The following is a 14,914-nucleotide window of genomic DNA, read 5'->3' on the forward strand; positions in this document are numbered from 1 at the left end:
CCTGCCATGTGGATCTTGTTGAGCTATTGATTACTAGCAAACATACATCCCACTGGGGATATATGTGATTTAACTTCATTCGAAGAGTCAATTAGTCCAAGCAACAGGGAGAGCCGGTGCTTCGCTTCAATAGCTGGGGTTTCTTGCCAAGAAGGGTTGATAAGCCATTTATTTGTTCATTAAAACACACTACTATTATCAACAGGAGGCACTTACCTGGTGTTATTGAGATTGGTAAAATGTCACTCCATGTCATCAGAGATTAGCTGCATTGTGGGGAAGGAATGTGGCCATGAGGGGCTAAAGGAATGTGAACTTGCTAGAGTGAAGCCTAGAGGTATAGCCCTGACCAAGGTCTCTGTATGAAATTATAACTAATAAATCATGTCAAATATCTCTGTGATGCTGTGTGTAAATATGATACTTTCTGCCCCGTGACTTCTAGGAAACAAGTCTTTGCTTCCCTAGATCACAAGGGCATCATATTTTCTGAAACTACAGTTAGTAACATATTGAACTGGATGTATTCCAGAGAAAGTCAATGGGTGGACCAAGAGCAAAGGGGAAGAAAGGAGAAGAGATGCGGGGGGAGAAAAAAAAAAAACAAACTATTCCACTGTCCAAGTCTTGACATCAAATTTTACACTAAAGATCACAAGAAAATTCATGAAGATGGCACTCATAACACTTCTTAACTTCAAATTATGCTCACTTTTTAATGTATGTTCATGTATGTTCAAGTGACTAAATATCTGTGTGAACATCTTTCTGAGATTGAGTGACCTCCTTAATGCTGTAAATCCATTTTCTTGCAAATTTTGTGATTGCATTTTTATTTAGAGATTACTAGTATTTCATTTGTAACTATGTATCAAAATTTCATTATCTATTTACCTTCTGATTGACAACTAGGTTTATTCCAGTTCTTTGCAATAATGAATAAAGCTGAAGTAAACATGGGGATGCATATGTATCTATGGTAGGGTATGGAATTTCCTGGGGATATACCTGGGAGTGAAGTAGTAAAATTATCTGATAGTTTTATTTTTGGCTTTTGAGACATATTCAAACTGTTTTGCACAATAGCTGTATTGATTTGCACCCCCCCACAAGGGCTTCTTTCTGTCAACATCTTTTCCAACATTTGTCAGAATTATTTATGATAACCATTCTAATTGAGATAAGGTGGTATGTCAAAGTGGTTTTAATTTGCATCTTTCTGATGGGAAGGGAAGCTGAACATTTTATGAAATAGTTATTGACCATTTGGGAATTTTTTGAGATCTGTTTATTCAGCCCATTTGTCCATCTGCTGATTGGCAGTTTTAAATTTTTCAATTCATTTTAAATCTTGGATATTAGCTCCTTGTCTGACATGTGGCTGGTAGCCATTTTCCCCAACTATATAACTTCTCTGGCTGTTCTGATGATAGCTGACTTTTTATTGGGAAACAGTCTACTAAAAAATGGAAGAAAAAAACCCAAAATACATTTTAAAAATCATCTTTTAATTATGAATTTAAATAACTTTATTTTCTGTGAAATTTAATACTATTAAATAAATATTACAACATTTAATTTCATGAATCATTCATAGAATCTGTATGTGATGCAATTGCTATCACTGGGTATTTGTAGTCTCCATGTGAGATACAGTCACTGTCATTTACTTGCTTTTGGCAAGTTGGAACAGAGGATTAAAAGAAAGTTTAAGTAACCCAACAGGAACATCTAATTTCTCAAATTGGGATTTGATCTGATGTTTCTTGGATTGAAGTCCTTGTATGCTCTGTTGGTAGTCCTTTGGCATAATATTGCAACATAACCCTAAAGACATAATATCATCTGTTCAGAACTTATGTGATTATTAACTCCTGGGACCTGTTTCAGTGTATCTTATAGCCTTTTTTTATGGGTATTTCCCCTCTCTCCTTTTTTCTTTCTCTTTCAGGTGTCCATTTCATTTTCCTTAGGTTTCTTTGTGACACTACTACATATATAATTGAGCAAATAGATTTACTTCCAGCATATAGATATAATTAAAGCATTTAAAGTGAGGACCTCACAGTTATTCACCACATATAGAAGCATGTTCCTTTCTATTGAAGCAGGGACTCTGGCAGGAGAGGAGAAGGGAATTCATAATTATTATCAGATCTCAGTGTCTCGATGTTATTGCTCTAAAAGGAACTGCCACTGAATGGCACAAACATCACATATCCTCACTGTCCACTATCTGGGAAATTTTTCCAATAACAATATGAATATATAATGCCTAGTTGAACTCTTATAAAGGTAACATTTTGGACTAAATATTTCCTGTGTTGATATTATTTTATAATGTGTGAAAACATTGTAACTTTCAAAAGAAATATACTTTGTTGTGTAAATGTGCCACATTTTCTATATTCATTCTTCTGTTGAGGGACATCAAGACTGTTTCCAATTTCTGGCTATTACGAATGAAACAAAAATGAACATATTTGAGCAAGTGTCCTTATGCTAGAATGAAGTGCTCTTTGGGTATATGCACATATAGCTGGATTGTGGAGAAGTTCGATTCCCATCTTTCAAAGGAAAGTCCATGCTGATTTCCACAGCTTCTCTACAAGTTTGCATTCCCACCAGTAATGGATGAGGGTTTTTCTTATTCCACATCCTCACCAGTATGAGCTGTAAATTTTGTTATATATAGATCTTAGACATTCTGACAGATGGAAGATGGATTTTCAAGGTTGACTTGCATTTCCATGATGAATAAAGATGTTGAACATTTTTTGTTTGTTTATCAGCCATTTGAAATTTCTCTATTGTGAATTTTCTGTTCAGATCTTTACCATATTTTAGTGGGGTTATTTGTTTTTATGATTTGCAGTTTCTTGCATTCTTTGAATATTTCAGATATTAGTCTTCTATCAGATGTAGAGTTGTTAAAAATCTTTTCCCATTATGTAGGATGGTACTTTTATTAGAATGACTGTGTCTTTTGTCTCACAAAAGCTTTTCAGTTTCATGAGGTCCTATTTATTAATTGTTGATCTTAGTGTTTTTGCTATCAATGTTCTGTTCAGAAAGTGTTTTCCTGTGTAAATAAGTTCAAGACTATTCCCTACTTTCTTTTCTATCAGGTTCAGTTTATCTGATTTTATGTTGAGGTCTTTGATCCACTTGGAGTTGAGTTTCATGCAGGGTGACAATTATGGATCTATTTTCATTCTTCTAGCTGCAGACAACCAGTTTGACCAGCACCATTTTTGTTGAAGATGCTTTGTTTGTTTGTTTGTTTGTTTTCATTGTGTATTACTGGCTTCTTTATCAATGGTTACAGACAGGGTTGAGCTTGTCTGAAATGGTTGCTTGCAACTAGACTCAGTTTGTCTGTAATAGATTATTTTTACTCTTAACTGCTGAGCCTTGTCTCTAGCCCCAGCTTTGATATTTTTACTTAAACATTAATTATATACAGCAGCAAGATATTCACAGGTCATAGATTACATTTTAAAGGCACTATAGTCACAAATGTTATCACAAAGCAATTTATTTAAAAATCAAGGGTACTCTATATAATCAAACACTTTAATAAAAATATATTCAAGTACATTAGGAGATCACAAAAAGCTAACTTCTGCTTGTGCAGCTTCAGTGAATAGCAGGATGCTAGGTTAGTGTTTGGTTTCAGTACTCTCTAAATATGTAAGTACAATTTATTTCTTCCAATGGTTCAAAACAAAAATGATCAGAGTGACTTAACTCATCATCATATACAGCTAAGAAAAGGAAACAAAATATTTAAGGTTACCTTTCAGTGCATGCAGCAAGCACTACAATGCCACAACTGCGAAGTGAAAATAAAGAATATAGTGAACTCAGCATTCACCACAGCCTTCTGAACTTTCTTCAGTATGATAGAGTACTGTGAGGCACAGTGTTCTCAGCAGAAAGGAGAAGTAGGAGCTTCAAAATGTGCCAGCATAAAGGAGGAACTAGTGTGGAAAGAAACAGCAGATTTTACATAATACACTCTTGACTCATAAGCCAAATGTTTGCTGTCTGTTCATGGAGCAAGACTCTTACTGTTTTGGCAAAGAATAACTACATGGGGGATATGAGCTAAACATAACTGTGGCAATTACACAGTGCTGGGAGATGTTGCAAAGGATGTCCTAGTGAGAGAAAGAATGTCAGAAACAATACACATGGCTAATTGTAGTAAATGCTTCTTCTCGTCCTAAGTTTTCTCAACAGTGATTGTTGGTCAAGGCAAAGTTACAACATAAATGTTCTAAATATACGTTGAGGAAATATTTAGGGAAATAAGATTTCTATTCTTTACTGGAATTGGTAAAATGAGGACACCAGTAAATTGTAATAAGGTATGGATATGTAGTGTTATATCAAGAAAAACAACTAAAAATAACATGCAAAGTGGTGTGGTCTAAGTGGTGGTGAAAACAAGAATGGAATTGTAAAAATGTTTAAGAAACATACAGAAGGGAATTCAAAAGGAAAGAGAGAAATAAAAAGCAGAAATATCAACCAGAAATCAACATCAATAAAATCATTTGTTTAAACCTAAGCTATCAATAATCATGTTAAACTTCAATGATAGAGACACAGCAACTAAAAGGCAGAGGTTGTAGGAGCAGGTTGAAGAACAGAACTTAAACACATGTTGTCTGTTAAATGTTTATTTCAAACATAACAACAGAGTTGCCTACTTCTGAACTGTCAGCCTACAATGTTTGAGCTTAGGTTTATTACAAAATGATTGTCATTCAAAAGAAATTGAATACTAATTGTTTTTCAGTCTAAGGATATATGGTATCTTACTTTCTTATAAGTCCTGGAAGATACAGAAACAAAAATCCATATTTATCTGCATAGTTATAAGGATAAACAATGAATAGTCCACAATGTGTGTCTTAAGAAATGATTTTGGTAAGTTTAATAAATGTACTTAGCTTCAGGCATTTTACCTAAAATAGGTTCATTAAGATGATAACTGATCACTGGGTTTTTCTTCACAGAAAAATCCAGTCAAGTTTTTGAAGTTTGTGATGGCGTATATTGACTGTCAACTGGATGGAATCTGGGAGAAAAGACTCTGAACATATCTGTGAGGGACTGTAGAGACTATCTTATCTCTGATGTGACTGCAATAAATTCTTTAGATAAATTTTAAATTCTATATTGACATGGGAAAACATGACCACTGTTAGTGTCAACATTCTGTAAGCTGGAATCCTGGACTACATAAAAACAGAGAATGAGAATGAGGGAGAGAACATATATGTGTATTTTTTTGTGTGTGTGTGTCTGTGTGTGTGTGTGTGTAGTAATGTATATGCATACATATTAATATCATCAGTGATGAAGGAAATGGTGATCAAAAACCACAGGAAGTACAATTATAAATCTGTCAACAGGGGTAAACTTGTGAATAACAACAACAGAAAATATTGCCAGGACTGAAGAGTAAAGTGTTGCTCGTACATTGCTGGTCAAAATATAAATGATACAGTCTAGGAAACCACAGTTCCTTAAAAGATCCATATACGATTTAAAAATCCCATCATCCCATATACTCAGTAACAGTATGTGTACTAGAGAAAAGAAGACATTTAACACATAAGTATGTTTGAATATTGATAGACTTATTCATAATAGCTCAAAGTTGGAAAGTGCACAGGTATGTTTCAATAGATGAACATTTAAGCTTTGGTGCCTTAATAGGATTCAATGCTGAAAAACACTTCACTAGCAGAATGATTGGAAGATCAGAGGGGTTGCTGTGAGATTGTATCTCCTAGAAATGCCAGAAGAGACACCCATAAAGTTTCACCAAATAGACTCTCCAAAGATGAGCTGAACAATTAAAATACCTATGGACATAATAAACAGGATAAGGGAAAAGTCCATGAAGCCTCAGATTTACACAAATCTGTAGGAAGTTGAGGAAAGCTGGGAATTAGAGAGGTGGCTTCCCCAGAAAACAACATGCCAATTGGTTGTTGAGTGTCAGATGGTCAACCATGAAAACATATATACAAGTAACACTATGTGGACTGAACAGGTTATATTTAGGAATATGCATCTATGTATGTATACATAGATGCATCCAGTAAAATTTTAAAATAGGAGGTCATCACTTTGAAGGAGGAAGGGTATGTAGGAGGGTTTGGAGGGGGAAGGGAAGGGATGAAAGATTTAATTTTATTATAATCTCAAAAAATTAGTAAAATCCCAGAAAATGGATTTTTGATACACACAACTATTGGGATTATTCTTCTGATAATAATGTTGACTCAAGAACGCAAGGGTTGCATACTATATGATCCCATTTATTTAACATTCTTGAAAAATATTAAAGAATGAGGATTGGATTAATTCCTGACCATGATGCAGGACTGAGCTAGGATGGGATAGAAGTTGCAAGTGCAGAAAGGAGCAATTCTGTTTCTTTACTATGCTTGTGATACTGGGGTGTAGCATCACAAGATGCTGTCATTGGGGAAAACCGTATGCAAGACAGTTTGTTTGCAGTCTTTTTAAAATACTGCATTTATAATGATCTTAAAACAAACAAGCAAAAGCAAGCAAAAGACAGCTTAAAGCATGTGAAAGGTAAATTCAAACTTCAGAAAAAGGTGCACAAATGGTCAACAAGCTCATAAAAAAATAATTGAAATCTTTGCTCATCAAGGAACTGCAAATTAAAACTGCATCTAGACACTAAAACATCTAAAAGATTAGTTTTATGTAACACACATAGAAGAGTATGGGAAATAAGCAAGAAATGCTACCATATACAAAGACTACATATGGTATGAAGCTTTATATATTTTCAAATCGAAGGCACTGTGATCAAATTGGTTCAGTAGTTTGCTTTTGGGGGGACTAAAACTGAAACAGAACACTACATGTTTGTAGACTTAACAGAAAACAATTTTAGATTGTCATCCTGATATGTACAACTCCAAGAATATTGTAGTTAATTTAAATAAAAGCCAAGAAAACACTAAGAAAAAGTAAGGCTTTATTATAGTTCAACTCACTTCATAATTATTTTTTTCATTTATTTTACACACCGACCACAGTTTTCCCTCCCTCCTTCCTCTCAACCCCCACCCCTCTGTGCCTCCTGTCTACCCTCCCCCCATCCAATTCTCCATTTCCATTCAGAAAGAGGCAGGGCTTCCATAGGCGTCAACAAAGTATGGCACACCAAGTTGAGGCAGGACCAAACTCCTGCCCTGCATCAAGATTGGGCAAGGCAAATGCAGCATGGAGAATAAGTTCCCCAAAGCCAGTCAAGCACCAGGGACAGGTCCTAATCCCACTGCTGAGAGCCCAGAGACCAAGTTACACAACTGCCACATAAATACAGAGGGCCGAGGTCCGTCCCATGCAGACTCCCTAGCTGTTGGTCCAGAGTCTGCGAGCTTCCACAAGCACAGGTCATCTGTCTCTGTGGGTTCCCCCATTATTATATTGATTCCCCTGGCCTATACAATCTCTTCTTCGTCACTCCTACAGGTCCCTCAGTGCTCTGCTCAGTGCTTGGCTGTGGATCTCTGCATCTGCTTCCATCAGTTACTGGACTAAGGTTCTCTGATGACAATTTGGGTAGTCACCAATTTGATTACAAAGAGAAAGCAGTTCAGGCACCCTCTCCACTATTCCTAGAAGTCTTAGGTCATCCTTGTGGATTTCTGGGTGTTCCTGGGGCACCAGGTGTCTCCCTAACCCCCAAATGCCCCTGCATCAAGACATCTTTCATTATTCTTCCCCTCCGTGGCATCCACAACCTGCCTAAACCTACCCCTCATGTTCCAGTCCCCACTCCCTCATCCTCCACTCCCCATCCACTGTCCCCTGTTTATCAAGGGGATCTTTGCTATTCGGTATTTCCAGGGAAATCCATGTGTCCCCATTTTAGCCTTCCTTGTTACCTAGCCTCTCTGGGACTGTGGACTGTAGTCTGTTATCCTTTATTTACACCTAATATTCACTTATGAGTGAGTGCATATTGTTTGTGTTTCTGGTCTGAGTTTACACACTTGGGATGATTCTTCAGTTGAGGAGCATCTAGGTTGTTTTCAGGTTCTGGCTATTATGTATACATAACACAGCTACAATAGTTCAACTTACTTAAAAGGTATCACTTGTGCATTGATGCCTTTTAAGTTCCTGATATAGTAGCAATTGATTTGCCAGCTCAATGAAAAGCTAGCCATGGCTAGACTAATGTTAAGAGTTGGTGATAAACAAGTATTGTGATGAAGCCAATCTCATATTCCTCTTATGTTCTCAGATATCAAAATATTGCTTTAAAAATGAGATAATCATTTGAATATGCTAACACAGTTATTATTCAGGAAGTACTGATTTCTATAATTGCTAATGTAAATATAAATCTTTACTGTTGATTATAGATTAAAACCACCTTTTTGGGAATAAAAAAACGTAGTAAGACTAGTTCTATTAATGAAAATATCATCAAATGATACAAAATTACCACAAAATTTATGAGAAAATCTCAGTTCCTAAAGGTGCTTCATTTCAAAACTTAAGACCCTGAGTTACATCCCCAGACCCCACATGGGAAGAAGAGAAAGGACTCACTCAAGTTGTACTCTGACCGTCATATGAATGCCATGGAAAGTAAATACTCACAAGAGGGCACACACACACACACACACACACACACACACACACACACACACACACACACACCCCACATGAGTTAAAAAATAAATAATCAAAATTCCAAGTAGTGTATCACACTGCTTGGTCTTAATAATAAGTCTTAATAATCTGGAGTCAGATATGGGGTTAAATGCTGACAGATCAAAGAGATAATGGAGCAAACCTTTACAGCAACACCTTAAATCCTTAAATTCTCAGCCAAAAAGAGACTGAGCTCCTGTCTCCTCCAGCCTTATCACTTCGTCTCTCTGCCAAGCCATATCATTTCCTCTCTGTACAGACCTCCAGACCTCTATGGTTAACTAGTGGCTAGCTCTGCCCTCTCATCTTCAGGCAAAGTTTATTTACTAGAGTACAAACAAGATATCACTACACAGTAGTAGGCCACAATTCACATAGTTCTGACAATGGTGGACTTTTGTTATGTTTATACATATTCTGTTGACAAAATTCCAAATAACATTGGAAAAAAAAAGAACAAACTCCTGTTCTATGTGAAATTAGTTAATATTAACTACTTGAATGTTAGGATCATAGTCTGTTGAAATAACAAACACCTGGGTCATCATAATTAACAGTAATTACCTCTTCTTGATTGAAAAAGTATCAGTTTCAATATTATTTTAAGGTCTGTCATGGTCCATGATAATACAACTATGCCCTTGTTATACAGAATGATAATTATCTTCATCTTTACTTCTGCAAGTGGTCAATTGTTTAATACCTGTAGGAGAAATATAAATATATCTAGAAGAAAATAAAAATGGGCCAACATTAATTTTCCTCTTACACATTTGAATTTCTGTCATACTTGGTACTGGCAATGATACCATGGATATAGACTTTACATGCATATTAATAAATGAAGCCTTATTTTAAACTCACAGAGCTTAAAATATATATTCATCGAAGCAATTGCAGATGTAAAGTTAATAAGAGCTCTAAGAGTCCTGCTACTTTCAGCAGATTTTTTTCAATGAGATTTGAAATAGTTAATAAAAAGTCATACCTCAAGAATGATATCTGAAATCAGTCGGCTTCTCACGTACAGAATTATAGTACAATCTCAGATTTTAACTCTCCCAAGTAGAACAATCTCAAAGCTCAGAAGGAATTCAAGTGAACAGTTGGGCTGTTTTTTTACAGATTTATTTATTTTTATTTCATGTGTATGAGTTTTTAGCTTTCATATATGTATGTGTACCATGTGTATTCCTGGTCCCCCAGAGGCCAGAAGAGGGCATCAGATCCACAGGAACTGGAAGGAACCAAAGGGAATTGTAAGCCATGTGGTTTTATTTATTTACTTTTAATTAATTAATTAATTTTCTCAGCCCAGTCACATTTTCCCCTCTCTCCCTCCTCGCCTCTTAGTCTCCCCCCAAAGCTCCACTCTTATCCCCCAATCTACTTCTACCACTTTCACAACAGAACAGGCCTCCCTTGTATATCAATCAACCATGGCATATCAAATTGCAGTAACACTAGGGACTTTCTCTCCTATTAAGGATGAACAAGGCAACTCAGTAGGGGGAAAAAAAGAATCTCAAAGCAGGTAACAGAGTCAGAGATAGCTCCTGCTCCCACTGTTAGAGTCCCACAAAAAGATCAAGTTACACAACTATAACATATGTGCAGAAGGCCCAGGTTAGTTCAATGCAAGCACCCTGGTTTGTGGTTCAGTCTCTGTGAGACCATATGATCCCAGGTTAATTGATTCTGTGGACTTCCTTCCTTCCTTCCTTCCTTCCTTCCTTCCTTCCTTCCTTCCTTCCTTTCCTCTCTCTTTTCTTCCTTCCTTTCTTTTTACATTTGACAGTCATATTTGGTTCTAACCTTGGTGCCTGGGCTGTCCAGTCCCTGGATCTTGGCCCTTCAGGAAGTGTCTGGGGTGGGCTCCCTCTCATGGTATTTGTCTCAAGCTGAACCAGTCATTTGTTGGCTACACCCACAATTGCTTCAACACTTTTACCCCACCCCAGTATATCTTGTAGGCAGGGAAAATAGTAGGCCAAAGATTATGTGGCTTAGTTGTGGTCCTAATCTCTCCACTGGAAATCTTGCCTGGTTATTGATGTCTGGTTCAGGCTCCTTATCTTCCATTGCCAGGAGTTATAGCTAAAGTCACCCTCATAGATTCCTATTGCACTAGGTTTCTAGATAATTTCAGAGATGCCCTTGATTCCAGTTGTCTTTTCAGTACTCTCTCCATTCATCTTCCCCCACCTGATACTTCATGTTCCCATGCTTACCCCTCCATCCAGATCCCTTCCTCAGTCTACCTGTGATGTCTATTCTATTTCCCTATCACAGTGAGATTCATGTGTCCCTCCTAGTTATTTAGCTTCAGTGCGTCTGTGGATTGTAGCATGGTTTTCTTAACATTTTTTGTTAATATCCCTCATAAGTGAGTATATTGTAGTCGGCATTTTTGGGTGGCTATCGACCATCTCCAAAAATAAGACTCTGGGACTTATTAACCATAAATGTTTGACCTTACTGCTTTCCCAGCTATCAGTCTGGAGACCAAGAGCTCATCTTTGTTCAAGTCAGCTGTTTCTGTGAGTTTTACCAGCCTGATCTTGACCCTTTTGCTCATCATTTCTCCTCTGGGTGTCAGTGAAGAGACCTTGGAAATCTATAGGGCCTCTTGTAGTAGATCAGTACTTATCCCTAGCATAGGAATGGACTTTGGGAGCCCATTCCACATAGAGGGATACTCCCTGCACCTAGAAACATGGGAATGGGCCTAGCCCTATCCCAAAGGATATGACAGACTCTGAGGACCCCCCCACCCATGGAAGGCCTCACCCTCTCTGAAGAGCAGAAAGTGTATGGGATAGGTAGGGTGTTAGTTGGGGGCATAAGCGGGGGTGGAGGGGAGGGAGAGGGACCTGGGGTTGACATGTATCAATCTTGTTTCTAATTCAAATAAAAAATGGAGAAAAAAATTCTTGACCTTAGCTTAGGCTTGTCTCACTAGCTCTTTTAACTTAATTTAACCTGTTTCTTTTTAATCTATGTTTTGTCTGGATTTTTTTAACTTTTGTGTGCCCTACTTTTCTGCTTTCTCTGTGTCTGTCTTTTGTTCTTACAGACTCTCTGGCATCTCATTTTCTTCCTTTCTTTATCCTAAATCCCTTATCCTTCTTATTTTCCCTGCCCAGAAGTTCTGCATATAATCTTTCCCTCATCACCACTGGATGGTTTGCTTTTTATTAGACAAATCAAGTGCCTTAGGCAGGCAAGGTAAAACAGTAACACATTTGTACATAGTTAAACAAATATTCTGCAGCATGAATAAATGCAACACATATTTACATAGTTAAGTGAATCCAACACATCTTTAATAGTTAAAAATGCAGTCTACCTTTGTGTAGTGTTGCAATATTTTCCCATTTTTGTCTAAATCAAAAGAAAGATTTTACCTTTAACATAGTAAGAATATATACAATAAAAGCAATTATCAAGTAAGAATTACATTTGCAATATCTAGTCCAATTACATTTAGTAAATTCAGAGAAAATACTCTTATATATCCTATCTTGGTGAGTACAAAATTATGTATCCATTTTACTTTTTGTCTTAACTTGTATTCTCAACCCAAAATTATATTTTTAGACCTCAAAAAATTTCCTTAGATAAACAATTTAAACATTTATGTTTCTTAACTTTATGAACTTTACATCTTTTAAGTAAATTTCTTTTGTGAATTTCATAACAAGAAATGCTGTAACTATAACATTACCTGAGTAAACAGGAAGTGCAGAGCAAGCAACTTCCAAAACTATAGAAATGACAGAAGTAAGTGGCTACCTAAACAGTCATGCAAGGTTCCTCTGTAATGTTGGGGCATCCATCTCCACACTATGGACCTAGAATATCTGACAGACTTTTTTGTGAAACAGGAATTTTCAAGGACTGTCATAACTTCTCTTGGTAAATTTGGCAGTCCTTTTTATGTGTGTCCTGCTCATCCAGTATGTAGGTGGTATACAGGGGCAGTTTCTTGACCAAATGGCTAGAATTGTAACAATAAAGCAAATTCTGTATAGAAGTTCTTCAATGCCCATCAATCTTTTATGAAGTAGATTGTACTGTCAGGAACAGATGTGTCTTTTTTGTTTCCAAGACAGGATTTCTCTGTGTAGCTTTGGAGCCTATCCTGGCATTTGCTCTGTAGACCAGGCTGGCCTCGAACTTACAGAGATCTGTCTGCCTCTGCCTTCTGAGTGCTGGGATTAAAGGTGTGTGCTACCAATGCCTGGATAGGTGTGTCTTATTGTCATTAAAATCCTTAGATTATTAAACATATTAAAGCCATATTCTGTAGGTCTCTGAAGTATTTAAAGATCATCTATCTATCTAAAATATATTTGTTTAACCTTGGAACCATACCTAACATGACTACAAGTTTGATTGTTGTAGATGACTAACTACTAACCTGTACTTTTTAAGTATCCTAAGCAGTTTGTAATAATAGCTTCCATGGACTAGAACTCTATAATATATTTTTAAATGAGCTGCATAGGTTCAATACCTTAAAAAAGAGGATACATATATATGGTATGACAAAAATAACTTTAAATTTGTATCAATATACAAAAATTCATACAACATAAAGTATTTGAGATAAATAGTTGTCTTTTTAAGCCTATATTCCTATATTCCTGCCAGGGCCCATAAAAATGGCTCCACTTCACTTTGACTTAAGTTCAGAGAGTTCAAAACCATTACTGCTCTTTCATGGTTAAATAACAGAATGTTTGGCCTAAGGAGTAATGAATGCTTTGCGTTGACAACAGGATATTTGGTTTATGGTGTAGTTACTTGATGTTTTGGGTATTGCAAAGGTAACTACACTTGCTTGTTCTTTGTATCTTTGTGAGAAAGTCTTCCCCCCTTCTTTTGATTGGGATATAAAAGATCTTTGAATAATAAACTTGGGGTAGATCCTGGTATTCCCCAGATGCATTCCAGACTCTATCCTGTGTCTCTGTTTTTCTTTAGTATCTTTAATTTTTCTACTTGCTCTTTCTTTATCTACATCTTCCCTTTAAGCACTGATGAATAAACTGGGAAAGATTCAGCTGTTGTTATTTCCTGTATGTAGGGGATGCGAGGGTATGGCCCCTCAATGTGGGGTTTCTACATATCCCCACTAACTGATGGTCGACATCCATAACCTAACGAATGACCAAAAACCATTCACCCCACCTCTTGGGAATGTGAATATTATGTTCTGTAGACTGTTTCTTTTGTCTAGGGGTGATAACATCCTTAGGGGACCCTGAGAATATTGAGATAATGTTTAAGTACTAAGAAAACTAGCTATAAAATTACTATCCAGTCTCTGTGATTGGGAAAATGTAAGACTTATCTGATGTTCTGGCTAAAATAGTCTGTGAGTCTTGACCTTCTGAGTTAGCAGTCTTGAGGTTGTTATAAATACAAAACTCTGAGGAAACTGTAACAGAGGCATCCTGAAAGGCTGGATCACCTTGGATACCTATTTTCATTGGTATCTGATTGCCTTCCTCTGAAAACACACAAACTTTCATCCGGGCGTTGGTGGTGCACGCCTTTAATCCCAGCACTCGGGAGGCAGAGGCAGGTGGATCTCTGTGAGCTAGTTCCAAGACAGCCTCCAAAGCCACAGAGAAACTCTGTCCTGAAAAAACAAAACAAAAAAAAAGAAAAGAAAACACACAAACTTTCAAAGGCAATATGCATAATTTATATTGACATAATTATGGACTATGTGTTGTATGCAAGCCAATACACCATGTTTGTCTTTCTGGGTCTGGGTTAACTTTACTCAGGATATTTCTTTCTAGTTCTCTCCATTTGCCAGGAAATTTCATGTCTTTGTTTTTAATAGATGAGTAACACTCCATTTTATAGATGTATTACATTTTCTTTATCCACTCTTTCATTGAAGGACATCTAGGTTGTTTTCAGTTTCTGTCTAATATGAGCAAAGCTGCTGTGAACGTAGTTGATCAAATGTTCTTCTGTTGTGATAGAGCATCCTTTGGTTATATGCATAGGAGTGGTATAGCTGGGTGTTAAGGTAGATCAATTTCCAATATTGGTTTCCAAAAGTGGCTTACATAAGCATAATAAAGGCAATAAAGAGCAAGTCAATAACCTAGAATAAATTAAATGGAGATAAACTTAAATCACCTCCACTAAAGTGAAGTGT

General features: G+C 36.6%; 1 long non-coding RNA gene across 3 annotated transcripts in view; it reads right to left on the reverse strand.

The window, feature by feature from the left end:
- Positions 1-9,912: 9,912 nt before the first annotated feature.
- LOC107977605 overlaps positions 9,913-14,914 on the reverse strand; it is a 48,093-nt gene continuing 43,091 nt past the window's right edge. The window contains exon 8 of one of the 3 annotated variants that reach the window (XR_003483547.2): positions 9,913-9,967. This is a non-coding gene — a long non-coding RNA (uncharacterized LOC107977605). Of the gene's footprint in view, positions 9,968-14,382; positions 14,861-14,914 lie in introns of those variants that run through there. The other 2 variants (XR_004769025.1, XR_004769026.1) reach the window with 2 other exon arrangements.

The sequence above is a fragment of the Cricetulus griseus genome, chromosome 3 (genome assembly GCF_003668045.3).
Source record: "Cricetulus griseus strain 17A/GY chromosome 3, alternate assembly CriGri-PICRH-1.0, whole genome shotgun sequence".
Taxonomy (NCBI): domain Eukaryota; kingdom Metazoa; phylum Chordata; class Mammalia; order Rodentia; family Cricetidae; genus Cricetulus; species Cricetulus griseus.